This window comes from Mauremys reevesii, linkage group 4 (genome assembly GCF_016161935.1).
Source record: "Mauremys reevesii isolate NIE-2019 linkage group 4, ASM1616193v1, whole genome shotgun sequence".
Lineage (NCBI taxonomy): Eukaryota > Metazoa > Chordata > Testudines > Geoemydidae > Mauremys > Mauremys reevesii.
Window position 1 is genome coordinate 45,065,625 of NC_052626.1, and position 22,770 is coordinate 45,088,394.

The following is a 22,770-nucleotide window of genomic DNA, read 5'->3' on the forward strand; positions in this document are numbered from 1 at the left end:
CATCAGAAGATGTAACATTTCTACTGCAGCCCGGAGCGCTAATCTAGCTCTTAATTCACTTGCATCAAGATTTAACAGACCCTTGAAATACCTGGAGAGTGCAACGTAAAATTAACCCAGCAAAATAGCTATATAGAGAGTGTATTGACTTCAAGCCAGCTTTCATTTGCTCTATTATCTGCTAAGAAAAACATAGGGATCCAGCCCTGTAGAGAAAGGAAGGTGATGCGGGACACGTCCCAGGTTTTAGATTCCCGTGCTTGATATTTGTTTCTTCGGGAAGAAGGGATTCCCCCCCCCCGCCCCTTAGAATATGTCTTGACCTAAAGGACGATGTAGGAATTTTATGCAAAAAAATCAAGTTCCCCACGGGTAAGCATTGCTCTAACACAGCCAGCTGTGCTTTACAATAAGGACATCAATTAGAAATAGCCGTTTACCACTCCTGTCCACACTAATAGGTTAGAAACCGCCGCTACCAATGGATTGCCCCCAGGAGAAAACCCTGGTCTGTCCAGCTCGGAAAGACTTATATACCCTGCCTGGCGGGGTAGATTTATGCGCCTGCACGTAAAGGACCAGGGTTGTTAAAAAGGTCCCCCAGCATAGAAACAAACAAACAAGCAGCGAATGAAGGGGGCCCTGTCGCTGCAACCAGTGGGTTGCCATTTAGAGCCGGACACGAGAGAATCAGAGAGATTTTTTTTTTATTCGTGGTCTGTTTTCCTCAAGCCGATTGCAAAAAGCGGCCGAGACGACGAGTGCGTGTCTCTGATCTACATGGGGTTGCGGGGAAGCTGTCGGGAGAGGCAGGGCAAGGGACTTCACCGTCCATCATGCTGACAGTGAGGCCGTCACCTGGAATGCATTACAGCAACCAGCGGCCACCCGGGGCTGCGGGGCGCAAGCCGCCGCCTCGCTGGAGAAGCCGCGAGCTGCCCCAGGTCTTGTTGCGAAGGGGAATTTCGAATGGGGCAACGCGAGTGGGAAAGGCGAATGGGCGCAGCGAGCTTCTCCCCGCACCTGCGTTCCCACTGTGTGCTCCTTTCGCTGTCCCCAAGGAAAGATCCGCGGGCTGGGGCGCCCTCTCTCGATGAAACACACAAAGGGAGGCTACGAGCTACTTCATTCTTCCCAGGAGTTAGAGCCCTTGTCACTTTCCTCCCTTCTGCTGACTTTCTGGAGACCTCAATGAATCAGGAGTCACAATCACACCCACACCCACACAAACATAGTCCCGTAGATAAAGCTTGCAGACCTCTCTGCCCTTTTCACTGCAATGCGGGCTGAACCCATTAGCTCGCTAGTCTGTTAATTGCCTGTTTGCATTATTAAAAATAGATCAGCGGCAGCTTTTCATTTTCCACCAGAAGCTCAGCTTGCCGGGCTGACTGAAAGCAAAGCTGCCTGCCAAGTAGCTCAGGACAGAAAAAAAGGTAATGGGGTTTAATTACTCTGAACATGTTCCATCCTGGTAGCGGTCATTGAATCCGGTTGGTTTAGATCAATCATCAACACGGAAAAAAGTCCTCTGTGTATATGTGGGTGTCCTTGTAATTAAACTCATTCACAGCGTTGGCGGAGAAATGCCCGGATCAAGACCAGGGCAGAATCGTAACGCAGCGAGCAGTTTAATGCATGCGAAGCAAATATCCAGGACCTGCTGCTGCTTCCCGAACGGGCCCCAGGCTCTGGCACCGAGCAGACAGACGCGCGGTGTAGCGTTCGGAGCAGCGTCCGAGCCAAGGGTCCCTCCAGCGCCGGAATCCGAGCCCCGGGGCTTTGGGAATAATAAATCCTGCGAGATCGCTCGGAGCGTTGTAATTCATCCCATTTACACACAGCACCATCTGTGTAAAAGAGTGGGACTCCCAGGATAATTGTGGTGACCGCGATTGCCTGGTCTATTTACTTTAAAGCAAGACCACAGGAAACCTCAGAGCGATGCACATTTAAAGTAATGGCGAGGCTCTCCCTGACAGCAGACTGCTTCCCCTTCGTCGGCTCCTTCCCCGTGCCCAATGCTAGAACCGCAGCAATAGCCTGTTGCTCTTTTTTAATCTCCTCACTGTACTGGAAACAGACTACTCCCAAATCAGTGAGGGCACCTATGTTAGTGGGCTCTGTCCTGGAGCTCTTTCTTACCTTAGCAGTCTCATTGACTTTAGTGGGATTGCTCAGGAGCTCAGCGCCGCACGAAGGGGTCCTGGCAGAAGGTCCAGCCAGTTCTTTGGAGTGCTCGCTGGGCGTTTAGAACAGCTGTGTCTTCCCTCTGTTTCCAGTGAATTGTACGTGCCTGCATTTGTACCTGAGGGCACAAAAAGTGGAAATCCAGCTTCCAATACATTACAAGACAGCCTCTTTCGGCCGATCACAATGCACAGAACTAGGCACCGTCCTCGGACAAACTAGCATTGAAGTGATTTGCAGACATTTGGATGAAGTTTTTTTGGATACATCCCCCCAAATTAAAAAAAATATTTAGTAATCTGATGCAAAGGGCAAAAATTGAGTTTTGTCTAGAAATAGCCTTATGACCCAAGGATAAAACATAAGAATGACCATACTGGGTCAGTCAACTGTTACCCAATGGTCCATCTAACCCATTACCCTGTCTTCTGAAGGTGTCAGGTGTCAGATGCTTCAGAGGGAATAAACAGAACAAGGCAATTTATCAAGTGATCTGTTCCTGGTCATCCAGTCCCAGTTTTTGGTTAGGGACACCCAGAGCAGGCAGTGATCCATCCCTGGAAGGGGTGGTTTAACAGCATGCAAAAGGAATTCCACTAGAATTCTGAGAAATGCCCCCATGCACCCCTCTGCCATGTACATTGGCCCAACTGGACAGTCTCTATGCAAAAGAATAAATGGACAAGAATCAGACATCAAGAATTATAACATTCAAAAACCAGTTGGAGAACACTTCAACCTCCCTGGACACTCAATTACAGACCTTAAAGTGGCAATTCTTCAACAAAAAAACCTTCAAAACCAGACTCCAATGAGAAACTGCAGAACTGGAATTAATTTGCAAACTGGACATCATCAGATTAGGCCTGAATAAAGACTGGGAGTGCATGGGTCATTACACAAACTAAAAACTATTTCCCCATGCTAATTTTCCCCCCTACTGTTACTCACACCTTCTTGTCAACTGTTTGAAATGGGCTATCCTGATGACCACCACAAACATTTTTTTCATCTCCTGCTCATAATAGTCCACCTTAATTGATTTGTCTCATTAGAGTTGGTATGGCAACCCCAATCTTTTCATGTTTTCTGTATATATGTATCTTCCTACTGTATTTTCCACTCCATGCATCTGATGAAGTGGGTTTTAGCCCACGAAAGCTTATGCCCAAATAAATTTGTTAGTGTCTAAGGTGCCACAAATATTCCTCGTTCTTTTTGAAAACACTATAGTATCTTTTTGAAGATACAGGGCCCAATCATGTGAAGTGGTGCACATAGTCTCAGAGGGTGTTGCCGTCAATGGGTGTTGGGATGTATGGTCCATCTCCTGAGTTGCTCAGCACCTCACATGATCATCCCTATACTTTCCAAAAATGAATCCCTATGGGCCCAATTCTGCCACCATTAGTCTTGGGGAGTAGTACCTTACTTAGCAAGGAGGTCCATTGTTAGTAAATTGCTCCAATGATTAATTACTGTCAGTGTTAAAAATATGTCTGCTATTTCTAGTATTAATTTGTCTAGCTTCAGTTTCCAGACACTGGATTTTGTTATGCCTTTCTCAGATAGATTAAAGAGCTATCTACTCTCTGATAGCAGGACTGGGCCTATGGTTACTATTTCTATATTATTTTGTTTTCATTTCTTTCTTTAGGATCTCTCTTTATTACTAATTTTGATCCTTAATGTATTTTCTCAGAACACATCTTAGCTTAGGCTTCTTTGTGATTCCAAATATTAAAGGCAATACTGAGAGTCAGTGTGTGCTCTCTAGCCACTGACTTTGCATTACAAATATTCTGATTTCAGGATAAAGGCAACAGGCAGTTTATATAATAAACAAGCCCTAATTAAACAGAATTTTTAAAACAAAAGCTCAAAACAGCATTCCTTATTCATGTGGGTGGTCCGATTGACATGAGTGGGGGCTGCAGGATAGGCCCCAAATGACATACTTATGTAAAATATAATAGGCTTGTTTAACAAGGATATATAGAATATGTCTCATTTTTAAAACATAAAAAAAAAGAAAAAGAAAGAGAAAGAAATAAAAGAGCCTTACTGCTTTAAAGGAAACAAGAGGATAACTCCTTTTGATGTTGACCTAACAGAAGAAAGGAATGTAGGTTGGGATGTTTCATATTTACCTTCCCTGCAGATTTACCTAGGCTTTCAGAATACTGAAGTCAATGAAAGCTATAAGTGAACATTTGGTGGTAGAGAGGGAGGTCTGTCTTGCAGCTGTTACCCACTGGAACTACTTGAGCGGGTTAGGATTGTAGGATTAGGTGTAAGGTCTGGGGGTCAGGCATGTGTGCTTACAGTCATGAGTTTATATGACTACCATGTGACTGTTACGTTCTCATGGAACAGCAGAATGATTACGATATATAATTGGCCAGTCAAATAGTTTTTCTCTGCTGTCTTACTTTTTGCACACTGTTCATCTTATTTCTTTAGCCAGCAGTTGTAGATTTCTGTTTTCTCATTGTTCCTTTCAGTCACACAGAGCCTTCATACTGCAAGATAGTGAGCACTGCTGGTACTCAGCACTGAATGAAACAATGAGTACAGGGTTTCCTTGCCTACAGCTACAGGTGACTGTAACTTACTGTAGAAATAGCATTTCAGCCCAGTTTATCCAGGTATCAAACTGTCACATTCCATGGGGCCTCCACTGCAAACTTCCCTTTGTATAGAATGTTTACAGTGACTATAAGGCAGCTGTGTTTAGACATTCAGTCCAGGTTATGTCTAGAAAATAACAAGCTAGATTCCCTTAACAAATGCTTGCCAAATAGCCAGGAAAAAGCTACCCCTTACCAACTAAAGCTTATGTTCATAATAGGTACTAAAATTAAATGTGAGTAATAATACTGTAACTTAGTTTCCAGCAATGGGACTGGGAACTCAAGGATGTGTAACGTGTCACTCAATATGGTAGCTATGAGCTATAACGCATATTTTACTAATGCTATAATCACTTGCAATTATAAATCAGGGTCTGAGCCTGCACTTTGAAAAGAGAAGACTGGGCCTGAACCTGATCTCATTGACACCACTGGGAATAATGATTAGCCCTATTCAATAGCTTGTAACTCATGTGATATCTGGCTGTGGGAGGGTTGTGCCTGTGGTATGTTTTGCACCAATCGGCAGCCTCATATTTGGCTCTGGCTTCTAGTTTACTGGTTATGTGAGTATATACTGGTCAGGCTTTCTGTATTGTGGACAGCGTGCCTTGTATTGTACTAATTGATTGATAGCCCAAATATGGGTTCATAAACCCCACAAAACAATCAGAAATTAGGGGGAAATTGGTGTCAGGGAGCTATAGTTCTGTGTATGGTGTCCTTTTGTATGTTCTATCTTCCACTTCATGATCAGAACCTGAAGTACTAGGATGTTAAGGGTACGGCTACACTACCCGCTGGATCAGCGGGTAGCAATCGATCTATCAGGGATTGATTTATCGTGTGTAGTGTAGACGCAATAAATCAATCCCCAATCACTCTCCCGTCAACTGCTGAACTCCAGCTTGGTGAGAGGCGGAAGCAAAGTCAACGTGGGAGTGGTTGCCGTCGATTCCACACTGCGAGGACGCGAAGTAAGTGATTTTAAGTCGATCTAAGATACGTCGACTTCAGCTCCACTATTCTCATAGCTGAAGTTGTGTATCTTAGATTGATTCCTCCCCCCCAGTGTAGACCAAACCTACGTAGAGACCTTGCTTCTACTTGAGAAGAGTAAGATTTTGCTATACACAATGGTTACTACTCACATATACGTGCATCCCAGGATCTGGTGTAATCCAGTTCTTCCAAGTTCCAGCCACCCTTCTCTCCCCAGTCCTCTTCATCACCATGTTATTTTTGTGGTAACAAAATCAGCTAGCATTGGGCGTGGCAGAAGGGTGAATAAACAATGAGCAAGGATCTGAAGTTTACTTGGGGCATCAGCAGAGCATGCTTGAGCACATACGCTGGGTGTAATACATCAGAGTGTACTCACTCAAACACTGCTCAGCCCTGTGCAGGACTGGCCCTTAGATTGCACAGACAAGTACATTTTTTCTAGAGATGGAAGAATCTAGACAAGTATGAGATTCCACTTAATATCTAGATACTCTGATTTAGAATTTCTTTTAAATCTACTCTTCAAAGGTGAAACACTCTTAATGTTCTTAAATGGAACAAAATCTTTAAAAGTTCTGATTAACTTTTAATTCTAGCACTTAAGATGTGTTACAGAAAGTTATAAATGTTACTTCTGGGTTCTCCCATTGTCAATTTTTCATTATCAATGCACTAATCCTTGAGATTCTTTACTCCCCATTGCTTTATTTTGTTGTTGACTTTTCACTGTAACCCAAATATTTGTAAAGTAACTCAGTGGTAGTGCAGAACTGGTTAAACTAGATAGGATAGCTGGTATTCAGTCACTGAATGACATAAGGAGCTGCATGCATAAACATATGAAGTAACTAAAGTATAAAGAGTTATTTTGTTTGCATTGTAATTTGCGACTGTGATATGCAATATTTTGGAAGACATAGGGGCAAGTTTATCCTAGGCTATGTAGCCTACAACTGTGTGTTTATTACAGCTCCCACTCCCTGTAGCAGTACGGAGGATATGAGGTGCCCCCCCCACCCCTCAGTTAGGAAGCTGTGGTTTGTTAGTTACAGCTGTGGGAGCTGGTGCTTTTAGCTCTGGAGGTCCCTGGTTCAATCTCCACTGCATTAGTGAGGATGGTGTCACATGCACCCCTAGGGCTGTCATTGAAGCCTATGATAGCCAGGCACACACATATGAGGGACAAATGTTGTCCCTTATGTGTTACCGCAGTGAATTTCTTTTTCTTTTTTTTTTAAATGTAACTTTAACATCTGAGGTGGTAAAAATACTGAAAAAGCCGTATCAATAATTTTGTCCCAAGCTTTAGGTCTAGTTCAGATTTGGTTCCACTGGCATTTTTGTATATTGGGTGATTAGCTTTTTAATAAGGACACCCAGGTAGAATAGGCCCCCAATTTAACCTAATTTAGTGCGATCCTTTGGATTCTAAATAGCTATTATTTTAAAGACTTTGTTCTGTCACCAAGAAGTAAATAACTAAGAACATAAGAACAGCCATACTGGGTCAGATCAAAGGTCCATCTAGCCCAGTATCCTGTCTTATGACAGTGGCTAATGCCAGGTGCCCCAGAGGGAATGAACAGAACAGGTAATCGTCAAGTGATCCATCACCTGTTGCCCATTCCCAGCTTCTGGCAAACAGAAGCTAGGGACACCATCCCTGCCCATCCTGGATATTAAATTCAGGGAGGATAGGTGCATCAATGGCTGTATCTAGTTATTTTTTGAATCCTGTTATAGTCTTGGCCTTCACAACATCCCCTGGCAATGAGTTCCACAGGTTGACTGTGCATTGTGTGAAGAAATACTTCCTTTTGTTTGTTGTAAACCTGCTGCCTATTAATTTCATTTTGTGGCCCCTAGTTCTTGTGTTATGAGAAGGAGTATATAACACTTCCTTATTTACTTTCTCCACACCAGTCATGATTTTATAGACCTCTATCATATCCCCCCTTAGCCAACTCTTTTCCAAGCTGAAAAGTCCCAGTCTTATTAATCTCTCCTTATACAGCAGCCGTTCCGTACCCATAATCATTTTTTTTTGCCCTTCTCTAAACCTTTTGCAATTCCAATATATCTTTTTTGAAATGGGGTGACCACATCTGCACACAGTATTCAAGATGTGGGCATACCATGGATTTATATAGAGGCAACATGATATTTTCTGTCCTATTATCTATCCCTTTCTTAATTATTCCCAGCATTCTGTTCGCTTCTTTGACTGCTGCTGCACATTGAGTGGATGTTTTCAGAGAACTATCCATAATGACGCCAAGATCTCTTTCTTGAGTGGTAACAGCTAATTTAGACCCCATCATTTTATATGTATCATTGGGATAATGCTTTCCAACGTGCATTACTTTGCATTTATCAACATTGAATTTCATCTGCCATTTTGTTGCCCAGTTGCCCAGTTTTGAGAGATCCTTTCCTAGCTCTTCGCAGTCTGCCTGGGACTCTAGTTCACCCATCTTATTATTTAGACTTCTAGCATTGGTATATAAGCACTTTAAAAACTTGCCACTTTTTAGCTGTCTGCCATTACATGATATAGTTGAATGGGACTTTTTTTCTTTTGATTGTTTCTCATAAGATCCTACCTGTATTTTATCATCTTCCATCCTCTCCTTCTTATTAGGACACAGGGAATCTCCATTTATAGATCCTCCACTAAGGTGTGTCCGAACCACGTGCTCCTCCACACCTGTTGGCTTTCCCCCAGCCTCTAGTTTAAAAACTGCTCTAAGACCTTTTGAATTTTAAGTGCCAACAATCTGGTTCCATTTTGGTTTACATGGAGCCCATCCTTCCTGCATAGGCTCACCCTTTCCCAAAAGTTTCCCCAGTTCCTAATAAATCTAAACCCCTCCTCCCTACAGCATCGTCTCAGCCACACATGGAGACCCTGCAGTTCTCCTTGTCTAGCTGGCCCTGCATGTGGAACTGGAAGCATTTCAGAGAATGCTACCATGGACGTCCTGGACTTCAATCTCTTACCTAGCAGCCTACGTTTGGCCTCCAGGACCTCTCTCTTATCCTTCCCTATGTCAGTGGTACCAACATGTACCACGACCACCGGCTCCTCCCCAGCACTACACGTAAGCCTATCTAGATGTCGAGAGAGCCACAAATTTTGCACCAGGCAGGCAAGTCCCCAGGCGGTTCTCCTGGTCATGGCAAACCCAGCTATCTATGTTTCTAATGATCAAATCACCCATTACTAATACTTGTCTCTTCCTAATAACTGGTGTTCCCTCCGTGGAGAGGTATCCTCAGTGCGAGAGGATACCACAACATCTGGAAGGGGGGTCCCAACTATGGGATCGTTTCCCTCTGCTCCACTGGATGTTCTTCTTCCCTGAGTCTTTCATCCTCCTCAACAGCACAGAGGTTGTCAGACTGGGGGTGGGACCGTTCTACTGTGTCCTGTGTCCTCATCTATGTACCTCTCTGTCTCCCTTAGCTCCTCCAGCTCAGCCACCCTGAACTAACGAACTAACAAAATGACATAAACATCCCATATACAGACTTCTATATTTTGTAAGCAGGGTCTGTGTCTTCCTGTGTGTTTGTACAACAATATGCTGAACCTGACTGGGGCCTTTGGTCTCAACTGCTGTACAGATAGTCAGCAATAGGAACACTGTCAGGCCACCCCAGGGAAATCAACTAACACATTTTTATAACCTGAGCTTGTGTGTTATCCTTCATTAATAAAGGCTCACTTGTATCTGTAGTGGCTATGTCTTAAAGATACAATTGAGCTTTGCTCTGGGGGGAGTACAGGAAAGGAATTCTATTTAAGTGAAGCATAATTCCTCCCAGAGCTCTCTGGCACTTAGAGGGCATGCGCTCACTGTTACACTCTTTTATGGGGTGCACCACACTCCCCCTGAGGAGAAGTTGTGGGTATAGACATAGCCCAGCCTTCTGCCTGACCTGTTGGGATGCTGTGTGCCCCTGGGGGAGGGGGATATAGAGGGAGTGCAGGGACTGTAAATGTGCTTTAAACTAGGTTGGACGGGGACAGGTGAGCAAAGCCCACAGGTAAGTGGGGAACATGGAGACCTGAGAGATGGGTCGGAAATAGGAGGGAGCGTGGGCCATAATGGCAGAGAGAAAGGAGGGCCAGGGCAAAACTGTGAGGCAAGATCAAATCAGTATCGATGCAGGCCACATAAGCGATCCACCCACTCCTTAGCAAGCCCCCCCTGCCCCATGCTTCGAGGAAGGCGAAAACGCCCGTTATCCTATCATACCATCCTCCATTATCCGTTTGTCCTCGTGTCCCATTACCTCCTTATCCCTACTAGAAATACCTCGCCTAATGCAACCCAAGACCGCATTAGCTTTTTTTTTAACATCACCAGACTCCTAGGTCCTCTCCCTCTCCCGTACTTCCAACTGAGTGCGTCCAGCTTGACAGTTCCCCCTTCATACTACCCTCTGCAGTCTCCCTTTAACCCAGCTCTTTATTCCTCTCTTTTTTTTTTTTCCCCCCTTTTAAATGCCTTACTGAAATCAGATATATTAGATCCACCACATTTTCTTGTCTAAAAAAAAATACTTTCTCAAAGAAGAAGATCAGGTTGGTTTTGTGGCACAACCCTCCTTTCGTAAATCCTGTAATCTGTCCCAGCAGCCCCCATCGCCATCCCTCCGAACCACTCTCTCTTTTTTTTTTTTTTTTTTTTATGCACTTGCACTACTACAGATGTTAGACTAATAGTTCCCCTGTTTTTTTTTTTTTTTTTTCTTCTTGATATAGGAACTACATTAGCTAAGTCTCAGTCAGTTGGTACAATATTTTTTTTTATATTTATTAATTATCGCTAACTAACTAGCAATATCCTCCTCAATTTCTTAATATTCTAAAGATTATCCGGGCCCGATTTACTTCCGTTAGCTGTTTTGGTATCTTAGATGCCTATATACAAATGCAAGAAGTATGGGTAATAAGCAGGAAGAACTGGAAGTGCTAATAAATAAATACAACTATGACATTGTTGGCATCACCGAAACTTGATGGGATAATACACATGATTGGAATGTTGGTGTGGATGGGTACAGCTTGCTCAGGAAGGATAGACAGGGGGAAAAGGGAAGAGGTGTTGCCTTATATATTAAAAATGTACACACTGGGTTAGGCTAAAAGGGTAAAAACCAGGTGATCAGAATGTTGAAAAAGCTACTGGGAAGCTCTTCGGAAAAAAACCAGAGAGAGAGTTGCAGTTTTTCTAAGGGGACACTATTAAGCCCAAAAGCAGCAGCTATTCTGGTAAGAAAGAAAGAAAAAAATGTGGAAGAACCACCTAAGCACGAGATCATGCATGATCTGAAAAAAAAAAAAAAAAAGTAGTAAAAAAAAAAAAAGGAATTACAGATAAAAAATATGATATAAACAACACAACACAGGAAGGGCAGATTAGAAGAGAAAAAAAAAAAAAAAAAAAACAAGCTACTACAGGAATAAAGAAAATAAAAGAAAGAAGAAGACTACATTAGAAGCAAGAAGAGAGAGAGGGACAGGGGTAGGCCCCCACTGCAGGAGGAGGAGGAGGAAGAGAAAACAGAACAGAAAAAATGATGGCATGATGACTTTCTTTCAGTTTCTTTTGTCAGAGAAGTCACCAAGAAGTCTGAAGGAATATAACATAGTGAATGGGGTAGGTTTAAAAAAAATAAAAAAAAAAAAAAAAAAAAAAAAAAAAAACTTAAAAGGGCCTGATGAAATGCATCCTAGAATACTCAAGGAGCTACAGAGAGAGGGGTATCCGAGCTCTCTTATGATATGATCTCAATCATGGGAGGAGAGAGAGAGGAAGACTGAGAAGGGCAAAAATAAAATATAATAGAGCAAAAATAAAAAAAAAAAAAAAAACAACTACAGACCAGTTAGTTTAACTTCTGTGCGAGGCAAGATAATGGAGCAAAAATTAAGAAATCATCTGCGAAGGTGGTAAGGTGATAGGAATAGCCAGCATGGATTTTGTAAAGGACAATTTGATAGGATAACGAGTCTTGTGGATAAAGAGAAGCGGTGGAAGTGGTATATCTAGACTTTAGTAAGGCATTTTGATCGGTCTCGCATTGATATTCTATCGATAAAAACTAAACAAATACAAGATAGGAAGGAACAATCAGTTTCACACATACCGAATGGAAGAGAAAGGGATCTAGGGGTTATAGGACCACAAGCTAAATATGAGTCAACTGTTGCAAAAAAAGCAAGCATGATTGGGATGGGATAACAGGTGTGTGTTGTGTGAAGACATGGAAGTCATTCTCTTCGCTCTATTCTGCGCTGCTAGGCCTGAGCCTCTGCTGGTTGTGTGTGTCCAGTTCTGACACACATTTCAATGTGGAGAAGAATTGGGTTTGTTTAGTTTGGAAAAGAGAGACTGAGAGAGGGGACATGATAGCAGTTTCAGGTATCTAAAAGAAGGGTGTAAGGGAGGCCTTAGCCTCTAAGGATAGACAAGAAGCTATGGGTTTCTATCCGGGATGGTCTAGACAGTATTTGGTCCTGCCATGAGGGCAGGGGACTGGACTCGATGACCTCTCGAGTTCCCTTCCAGTCCCAAAATCTATGAGCCATGCGAGGGGGTAAAGACTCATTGAAATCTCCCCCCACAACTGCATTCCCAAATGAAGGCCAGGCTCAGTCTGGCTTTGATAACACAGGAGTTCACACACAAACAAAGAAGCAAAGAGAGAAGAACAAATTTTGTTCTCAGTCAAATCAAGTACTGAGCTTTGAGCATGTGATAATTGAATGGGACTACTCATGTGCTTAAAGTTAAGCACATGCTTTTAACTTCTTTGCTGGACTGGGATCTAAATTGGCTTAATAAGAAATTTAAGAAAGAACAGGGACAAAAGGAGTAGGGCAATATGTTATTTTCACATTTCAAATTGTAAAGCCTGAGAGATAAGCATAAAGGCTTCCACGTGCTAGGGAAAGATCATGTCCTGGGCTCTTTGATTCTATTTTCAAGGAAGACTTAGATTTGGAACCAAATTTTCAAAAAAATGGCATCTAAATTTTCACCATACGTTTTCTGAATGCAAATTGGGTAGTTAAATATCTTACCACCCAAACTCATTGTGCCATTTCTGTTTTCAGATTGAATGAATGTGGGTTTTTGTAAAATGAAGACAAGACTAACCAACCGGCAGAGCTTTGTGCAAATTAATTAATGTTTGTAAACCTCTTTGAGATCTTTGGAATCCAGTGGGGACTTCACAAATTCATTTGTGGGCAAAATTTAGCCCAACATAAGAAAATACATGGTTGTATCACGTCAACATGTTTTTCTTCTATAATGCTAAGATTGTCAATGAGATACAGTGCAAACATACATCTGGTTGGAGGAAATAAATGCTTCAAAGACTATGTGACAGGTTAAAAATGTAATGGGATGAGGATGTATTATTAACAGAAGGGCTTAGAGGTCCAAACAGTAATCTGGGCCTCATTATGCTAAAGCACTGTACACATATATGTGTGTGTGAGAGAGAGAGAGATTATTTTGTACCATTCATCTCAATAGGTTGTTAACACTGAAGCCCAAACATGACAGGTTAGAAGTCATTATTGTTAACTGTATAAATGCTGATAATTTTAGCAAAAGCAATCAACTGCTCTTGGATTGTGGGTGGAGTTTGGGTTTGTTGAGATTGGGCAAAATTTATACAGAGTGCCAACACTTCCCCTCCCCCACCTACTTCTGATTAAATATATGCAATTGAAATAGACAAAAATTATGCATACCACCACCTCAGGTTGTGGATACATACTTCAACATTTCTAAACTAGGTGAGTTATTCTTTTTATTTTGTTTTTGAGTTTTTGCTTATTCACACATGCTCTTTATGTTTCAGCAGATCTGACTGCATGATGTTCTTCCCTTTGGATAGACAAGATAAGTGGGCACGTAATTGCTGGTAGGATGTGGATTTATGAGTACATACTGGAGAAACTCAACTTGGCAAATGATTTCCTTTCACACAATCAGGCTAAACGTCTCCATGCAGAATGTACAGTCATAGCTTATTTGCAAAATAGACCCTTACAGATTTCAGGGTTAGATTAAAGAAGAATCCCTGGGACCTATGTCCCATGAATTGGTGGAGCCCAGCTGTGGCAATGAACTAGACCAGGAGAGGGATTGGCCTTCTCCTGGCTAGTCACTGGCCAGAGAAAGGGAAAGAAGGATCCTGTACAAGGTGGCCAGGGTGCAACTGGGCTGCCTGTGTGGAGGAAATCAAGAAATCTGTCTGGGTGGCTGGAAGGAAGAGTCTGTTTAAAGCCCTAGTGAGCGGGGAGGAAGCCCAGGAAACCCCAAGTAACTTGCGGGAAGATGACAAGAGCCTTTGAAAGGGTTAGATCTCAGAGTCCATCCAGGGTGGAAGATGTGCTGTGTTGAAATGTCTATCCAAGAGCCACAAGAGGGTGACATTTATATTGACCAGCCTCTGTTTAGTCTTAATCTATCCCCAAGCATATATTAGAAAAGGAATGTATGGAAAATCTTCATGTTGCAGGGGGCTTGCAGCTTGGGGGACACTGTACACTAAAGAAACATATTCGCCCTTATAATTTTTTTCTATTTTTTGCAATAACACCATTAAGATACGCAGAGTCTTCCTACACTGCACATAGGCCTGTGCTTGAGCCTACGAACAAAGCTAACTCCTCTTGTGTCTACACTGAAATTGTTCTAACCTAGGGCTTGGACCCAAGGTCCCAGGACCCTGCAGAGCTGGAGGGTCCAAGCTAGAGTTAAGCCAGGACCCAGGGTCCGAGCCCTATTGCTTTGCAGTGTAATCACACCCAGCTTGACTCAGGTCCCGGGAGTCATCCAGAAGCATCCCACAATTCCTTGGGACCACTTCCTTTGTCCTCTCTATTCCAACAATCTGTAATCCACTCTATTAAAAATGGAAACCCACCCTTTCCCCAAGAAACAGCAGCAGCTCAGGTCAGTGTTAACCCATTTTGGTCTGTCCACCGATCTGCAGCACATTATCAGAGAGCCTCCTGGGTTTGCCATGGAAAGTGAACTGATCAAGCCTTTTGCAAAGCGAGCCGCTTCCTAGTAATGTGCAGGGAGGGCAGTAAAGTTTTCCCCAAGTGCACCATGTTCCTAGAGCTAGAGTGGCCACATTTCAGAGGGGTGGGGAGGGCATGCGCTAGTGACTCTGGGATATGCTACTTTGACTGGGGTTTGCCCTCTGCAGTGTGGACACCAGAGCCCATTGGTTTAAGCACAGGTCAGAAAATTCTTAACCTAGGGTTAAAATACAATGTAGATACTCAAGCCCAGGGTTCCATAACACAGGTCAGCTGACTCGAGTTCCGCTAACCCTCAGCTTACATCACAGTGTAGACATACCCAGTGAAAATTATCAGAGCAAAACCTACAAAATTATCTAGAGGCTGGGAAGTGCCCAGTTAGCAGAGACCCGGTGCTCAAGACTCTTCCATTTATGGCTTCCCGCCAAACCACATATTCAACTTATTATGTGCTTACAATATCTTTTTTATATTTAATAACAGAAATAAAAAGGAATGAATATTTTCACAAAATTGTCATATTTTTTCCAGCACATTGAGTTGAATGACAAAAACTCCCCAATAAAGACAAAATTTAGAGCTATAAATATATACAATAAAATATATACAAATAATCAAAGCAATGGTATTTTTAAAAAAATCACTTTTCCCATGGAAATCCAGTCTGAGGGCACAAGAAAAAATGTCTGAGATATTTTGATCTATAGCTGCAAATATTTAACACTCAGGAATTATACAAGTTGGTGATTCTATATTGCCCTTGCCTCCAGAGGGATATCAGGTAGAATCCCAAATTTGGAGACACTCCAGCAGCCATCACTTTTGAAAATGTCTTAGCCATTTACAAAATTTGAAGGAAGGAATCTAGGCACAAGGAGCTGGTGGGTTGGTATTTTGACAGGGAGTGTTGAATCCGGGGAGGTGGACCTGCAGAAACTCAGGAGGCTGAACACCCAAGAGGCTGATTTTAGCAGTGAAGAAGAGGAGGAGGAAGAGCAAGTGTAAACAGAGGAAGCACTGCTTTGGATTCAAATATACAGTTGACCAAAGATAACATGATCAATTGCAGCTGGGGTTTCAAAGGAACCTAAGTTAGCTACATGCCAAATTTCCACTGAAATCAGGCCCAGAGATTATTTGGCTTGTACCGCCACCTTGTTCCATCATATTTAAAGTAGAATTCCCCTTGAAATCCATGGGAGTTCTGCTTAAAGACCTACACCACAACATGGCCCTTTAATTTTAAACATCCCAATATGTAAATGTATCTTCCTAATATTTTTAGGCCTATTACAGGGAATGTTACCTCCTGAAGCTGCTATAAATTATTCAATATGTCTTTTCATTCCCTTCCCTCACTAAAAGAAATATTTACTATAGTGTTTGATGTAATGGAAAATATAAGGGGAAAAGCAAAGCATCAATAGACTATTTCATCAGCAGAAACCATTTGGAACCTGCTTAGCCTACAAAGCTCTTCTCCAAATTCATTTTGAAAGAGGCACATTATCAGCTCATCACTTTCCATCTCTTTTTTTTTTTTTATAAATGTGGAGTTCATGAAATATTTTAACTTTCTAATCAGTAGCCAGGCTGATCTTGAACTTGGGTTGAAGTAACTTGAGATCACTATTTTTTCCTTCTTTTGACAATTTTTGGAACATTTGGAAGACTAGTTAGGTTGTTCCTAGTCAACATGTTTCTTGATACTTGACTTTATTTATGAGCTCACATGCTTTTATGAGCAGCAGCCACACACAGAATGCAGTTTTTAAAAAAAGATGATTGGCACAGTGTTTTTGATTTTCCTGTGCATATCATGGGAAACAGTGCAAAGTCTACAGGTAAAATTAACTAATATCCAGTTTTTCATGGCACCCCTGCAGCGATGACCTGCAGCCATCTCTCTGAGAAAACGCATATGGGTCCTGTATGTGTTGTTGCTAGCTTCTTGAGCCCCTAGAATCTGGTACATGTAGGACTAAGGACACAATTCAGCTCCCACTGAAGTCAATGAAAAGATTCTCATTGACTTAAGAGGAATTGGTCTTAGCCTTAAATGCATCGGGGTCCAGTCTTGCACTCATTTCCATGCAACACAGCCATGAAAGTCAGTAACAGTTTGGTCTGAGTGAAGAGTGCAGATCTGAACTCTGAATGAGTGTTTGTGCACAGTCATATTCCAGTTTGTATCACATCTAAAATGTGAAGGGTTATTCACAAATGAAGAAATATTTTAACAGTAAAATTAAAGACACGTCCAACAAAACAGCAAAATGATCTGTCTCCTTTACCTGTACATTTCAAGTGTGGTAATCCCTCACAATGGGTAGGTCCTCTTCCTGCATTCTTCAGCAGCGGCTCAGAAGTGAACCCAGCAGGAAAAGCCCACTAGAAAGCTGTAAATCACTAAAACACAGGCATCATTAAGGCAGTTATAGACCCAAACACTTCTCCAGTCAGAGAAATATATTTCTAACACAGCAACCTAAGCTGGCCTGCCAAGATTATTACCCAAACGGAGTTGGATAAGAGCTGCTTGACATATTGTCTCCAGGAAGAGAAATTTACAGGTAAGGTGACAAACTTCTTATTCTTGAGGGCAAGTGTGTCAGTAGACTCACACAATGAGATGTAACTAGCAATGTATGCAGAGGAACAGAGGGGGAAGAAGTGATAGATAATGGAAGTCAGTCATGGAGGTTTAAAACTGATAAGGAAAGATATAAAAACAACGAGGAGTCCTTGTGGCACCTTAGAGACTAACATATTTAAAGATATAATTTCCCTCCCAGGTAGAGGCATCTTTAAGCTTACTTCAGCACCTCTTGGGGGGCTCTATTGCTGTCAGCAGCATCCTAGGAGGACTTGATCCAACTTGTAGCATTCATAAAGTCTGTACAGAAGATCAAGCCTTCTGCTCATCCTGTGTTCCTGGATATAGGGTTCCACTATACAATTGGCCTTCGGGCAGTGGTGGTTTTTTTTGTTTTTTTGCTACTTTCTTGCTCTTACATCCGGAGTGATAAGCCACAAAGAGGTACTGGGACTGCCTGCATGATTTAGCCCTTTTGATAACCTACTAAGGACTCAGCATATGTTCAAATTGTGCTATGTTCTCTCCAATGGATGGACCAGTTGGGACAGAAAGATAGTAGGAGTAGTTCTTGCACTCAGTGGAGTGTGGAAGCTCTTTTCTTCTGGACAGCTTCTAGAATCATGAACACAACTTTGCTTCTGTGAACAATACAGAATTGCTTTACAATGGACATGGCCTGGGCTTTAGTCTGAGTGTTGGGCTCTGATTATGGGCTTAAATGGGGTTTAAGTGAGGCCCAGTCTCTTGTGCGGTCCTCAGCTGTGAGGTAAACTTTAGCATCTCTGAGGCTTCAAGTTAAAAGCATATACAAGATCTGTTCCTTATGTTTTGAACACAACACATTATCTCTGCTTCCTCTGTCTCCTCACTGGTGCACACCAATCTGGGCTCCATCCCATGACACCTACATATATCCCATATACACACCTATGTACATATACATACACTTTCATTTCTCCTATTGCAGTCAGAAGAATTGCATTTGTATTATATCTGAACTATAAAATGCCCCCACCCCAGCTGTGCCCAGACAGTGTGGAAGAGGAAACTGCCTGATCTGAATGTAGAGGGGACAAGAGCCAGACTTGGTGTGGGGGCATTAGATTTGGAAAAGGACCTGAGGGTAGTGGGGAAAGGGAAACTGGGAGTAGGAGCTGGGGTGGGAGAGGAGACTGGCATTGGCTGGAGATTGGGATGGGGGAGCTGGGATTGGGGTGGCTAGTCAATATTGTGTTTTCCTGTCATTGTTCAGTGCGTGGTCCCTGACCTTATGTACTACAGCACACTCTTCAAACCCTGCTCTGACTGCAGCTTTATTAATTTCCTCATGGGCTTTTCTGTGGTGCTCATCACTATAGTTTGAGTGCTTCACAAACATTTCATGTATTTTCAGAACTCCCCTGTGAAATGAGGAGTTACTATTATCCCCATTTTACAGATGGGGCATGGAGGCACAGAGAGATTAATTTCAAAAGTATCCATTAATTTTGTATGCCCAGTTAGAGATACCTAGAAGACCTGATGTTTCAGTGTACTTAGCATTATATAGCATTTAATATATCTGCAGATCTGACCCCAGGATCTAACGTCAGGTGCCCAGAAACTGAGAAACACAGTTAGTGAGCACTTGTGAAAAGTTTGGTTTAAGTCGCTTATCCAGCATCACATAGAAACACTGTGGCAAAGGCAAGCATAGAATCCAGTTGTCCATGGCGTCATTCAACTGCCTTAAGCATGAGACCATCCATTCTCTTTCTTACAGTCCCTTGCTTCATTCATTAACACACCTTCCAACTTCTACAACCAATGAGGAAGGGATCCTACAGACAGCAATCTCCTTCGTTGCATAGCCCTAATTTATCCCCAGAGCAGGATCCATGCTGCTCACTGAATGAGGGCCAGAGATCCTGTGCTAAAAATAGTACGAGATATATAATTAAAGACTGTTTCAAACACATACGTACAAGGGAGCCAAATTAAGGCTGTACATACAACATTTATTCTGGCCTTTCCTAACTTATGACTACTTGAATTTGCAACCTTAGTAATGCTCTTCTAATATAGTTTTGTGTGTAATAGATAATATAGAATTGTCTTGCCTAGTTTGATTATGTTTTTCTAATTTCAACTAAACTCAGCAATGTGCATGCATTCCATTAAAAAAAAAAGCCCTAATAGGACTCAGTGAGCAGTATGGGTATAGATTACAAAAACTTAATAGGAACTGGGTGACTGCCATCTATTACCTGGCACACTGAAACTGTACAGTCTGTTTTCACCATCAGAGTCTGACTTATCATCTGGAAGCGATCTAGTTGCATGGTTACCTTTGGTGTGTAGTTATTGTTGGGTCTTTACTAACAAGCAAAGAATGACCTGAAGTCAGACTTTAACTCTATCAAGTAAACAAGTAATTGGACTGAAGATATCAAAACCAGAAGTGATCAGTGGATTTGAAGCTAGTCAATATTTCTGCTGCTTTTATCCTCTCTGGTTGTTTTTATGAGCAGTTATAAAATCCAAATATCCCTCTCTCTAAGTGGTAAGCAAAGAACACTGCTTGAAATATATGGCTGCTCAACTCTCCACAACCCATGTCCATAAAGTAAATTTGTTTTCTGAAGGGGTTAACAAAATATAGCTCCATATTCTCCACCAGTGCACACATGTAATTCCCATCAGCATCTATAAGAGCTATTTGGACATAATGAGGGAGAAACGTGTGCCACATTGTGCATGTCACAAGAGAATCTCTAAAATGGTTCGCATTACATCTGTCTGACTAAAAGGGCTATTAAAATTGCCTCAGATAAGTTTTCCAAATCCAGCTGAATATAATAAACAGACCCCCAGTATTAACAGGGTATTTGTGCCTTACGTGCCTGTAATTTCTGAACTGATAAAATAAGTTTCAAGAGCACAGAGGCATTAAATACAGCTTTATCTGGTAGCACATCTGTCATATGAGTGTATCCCAAAATGCTTTGGGGAGTTAAATGCCCCACATTTCATTCAGCAACAAATAAAGGCAAAGGAAGGGAGAAATTAAGAGGTGAAGACAAGGGAGAAAAAACATGCTTGCTGAGCTTACTAGATGGAGCATCTGTTACCCTGACAGACCAGGTGCCAGCTCAGGTCTGCATCCCCATGCCTCAACTGAAATCAGTCTGGTTCACCTGGGTGCTAGTATTGTTAAAATAGGTTTTAGAATGATAAGAACGTGTTCAGTGTTTAGACTTTGTGGAATGCTTGTAAGTTGCTGCCTGCATTGATTTCACTTATAACATCTGTACCCCATGTTATAAGGTAATGTTTGCAGTGTAAGCCTTTGTAACTGTGTAAATCAGACAGCAGAGAAACGTTAACTAGTGGGACGTGCTGGTCTCCAACAGAAGTTATGATGTCCTGCCTGACAAGGAAGGCCCACTGATGCCAGACAGACTACTGTGGAACATTAAAAGGGACAAAAGACTTGTTTGCGCTCCCCCTCTCCACAAAGATGAGACTTGGATTGAATTCCTCATCAGCTGAGTTTGGCATCTGTGACCACTGCAGCACCCCCTACTGGTGGTCTTGGGAATTAGTCTGCACTCTCTTCTGGTGGTGTCTCACCCACCATCACCCCTGCTCCCGGACCCACATCACTCCCAGGACTACAGCATCCTCTTCATGACACTACCCTCCAGCTTTGCCACTCTCTGTATTCTCCCCTTCCAGGGGACTTGCAATCTCCACCCAGCCACTTCCCTCAGTGGCAACTGCAGTCCATTGTCCCAGGGCTGCTTCCCATACAGCTCCAGCATCCTCTTCTGCCCTTACCTCAGGGCCTCAGCCTGCAGGCCTCAGCAGCCCACCAGGAGCTCTGTTTAGCTCCCCCAACCAGTCCCTGCTTGCAGCACTGAATTGTTCCAGGTGCCTGGTCTTCTCCCTTGAAACACCAATCAGTTCCTGAACTCTACTCTGCCTGCAGCCCTTTTTATATGGGCCTATTGGGTCATGATTGGCTACTTTTCTCAGCCCCTTTCTAATTAGCTGCCTCCAGTGAAGCCTCCCTCAGGCTGCTTTTAACCCCTTTTCTGCCAGTGAGGGGCAGCCGCCCCATCACATCATGTCAGGCAGAAAGGGAATAAAAACTCCTAGTAAGGAGGAATTGGATCATTATGCTGCTGGACTGTGAGGGGCCAGGATTATGAGGCATAAGCAAAAGATCCCCAGTGCTTAGCCTAGGTTAGCCCTAAAGGACATATACAGTTTGCTTATTATAGAAGGTTCTATTATCTTTTGAAATTTAAGATTAGAACTCATCTGCGTGTATATGTTTACCTGCTTTAACTTTGTAAATAAATGTCCTTTTCCTATATAATAAATCTTTAGATATTTTATTATAGGATTGGCTACAAGCATTGTTTTTGGTGTGAGATCTAAAGTGCAATTGACTGGGTAAGTGACTGATCCTTCAGGACTGGGAGTAACCTGAATATTGCTGTGATTCTTGGTGTAAGAGACCATCCATCACAAAGGTATGCTTACCTGGGTGCCAAGACAGATTTGGAGTACCCAAAATGGCTGTCTCTGATGCTATGGTTATGCTGTTAATAATGCCTGAGGAGTTTACACTTGTTAATTGGTTGGTGAAATCTAAGTGTAGAATTCACCACCAATTTGGGGTTTGTGCCCTGATTCTTAACGGCCTGCCCTGAGGTTAGTACTCATGCTCTTGAGTCACTGTCAATGAGGCAGAAAGATACAGAAAGGCTGTTCCAGATGGCAGGAACTGCAGGGGAGAAGACTCTTGCACCAGCAATGGCGAGATTGTGTGAAGGAACAAAGAAGAGCTCAGTGTTAGATCAGCAGATGGACCAAATGTGGAGGGGAGGGAAAGAGTGACGCTAAAGGTCTATGAGGCAGGCTGGAGCAAGTCCATGGAGGGTATAAACATGATAGCAACATCATTATAGCTTTGGATTTGGGGGAATATTAAAAATTATGCTTATGTCTTAAGGACCTCATTCCCATATACCCACTAGAAAATACAGTATGCAATGTTGTGCAGTATATAGTGTACAGTATACTGCTGCCAACTCTCATGATTTTGTCATGAGTCTCATGATAATTATTGTTTGCCTTAAAGCCCCAGCTCTTGGAGTCAAGTGGCTATGTGATGATTTCAGCCTTCATTCTTAAAGAAAAAGTAATTTTCTAGCTGTGACAGAATGTGCCTACCCCATGACACTAACCCTTGTGGCTGTGGGGAAAGCTTC

The 22,770-nt window shown here is 42.5% G+C and overlaps 1 long non-coding RNA gene across 1 annotated transcript; it reads right to left on the reverse strand.

Annotated features, from left to right (window-relative positions):
- Window positions 1–372: 372 nt before the first annotated feature.
- On the reverse strand, window positions 373–21,431 carry LOC120403034. Its single transcript, XR_005597431.1, has 4 exons — window positions 21,329–21,431; window positions 17,205–17,319; window positions 2,146–2,308; window positions 373–1,850 (listed from the first exon to the last, which is right to left on the reverse strand). It is a non-coding gene; the product is annotated as an uncharacterized LOC120403034 (long non-coding RNA).
- Window positions 21,432–22,770: the final 1,339 nt, after the last annotated feature.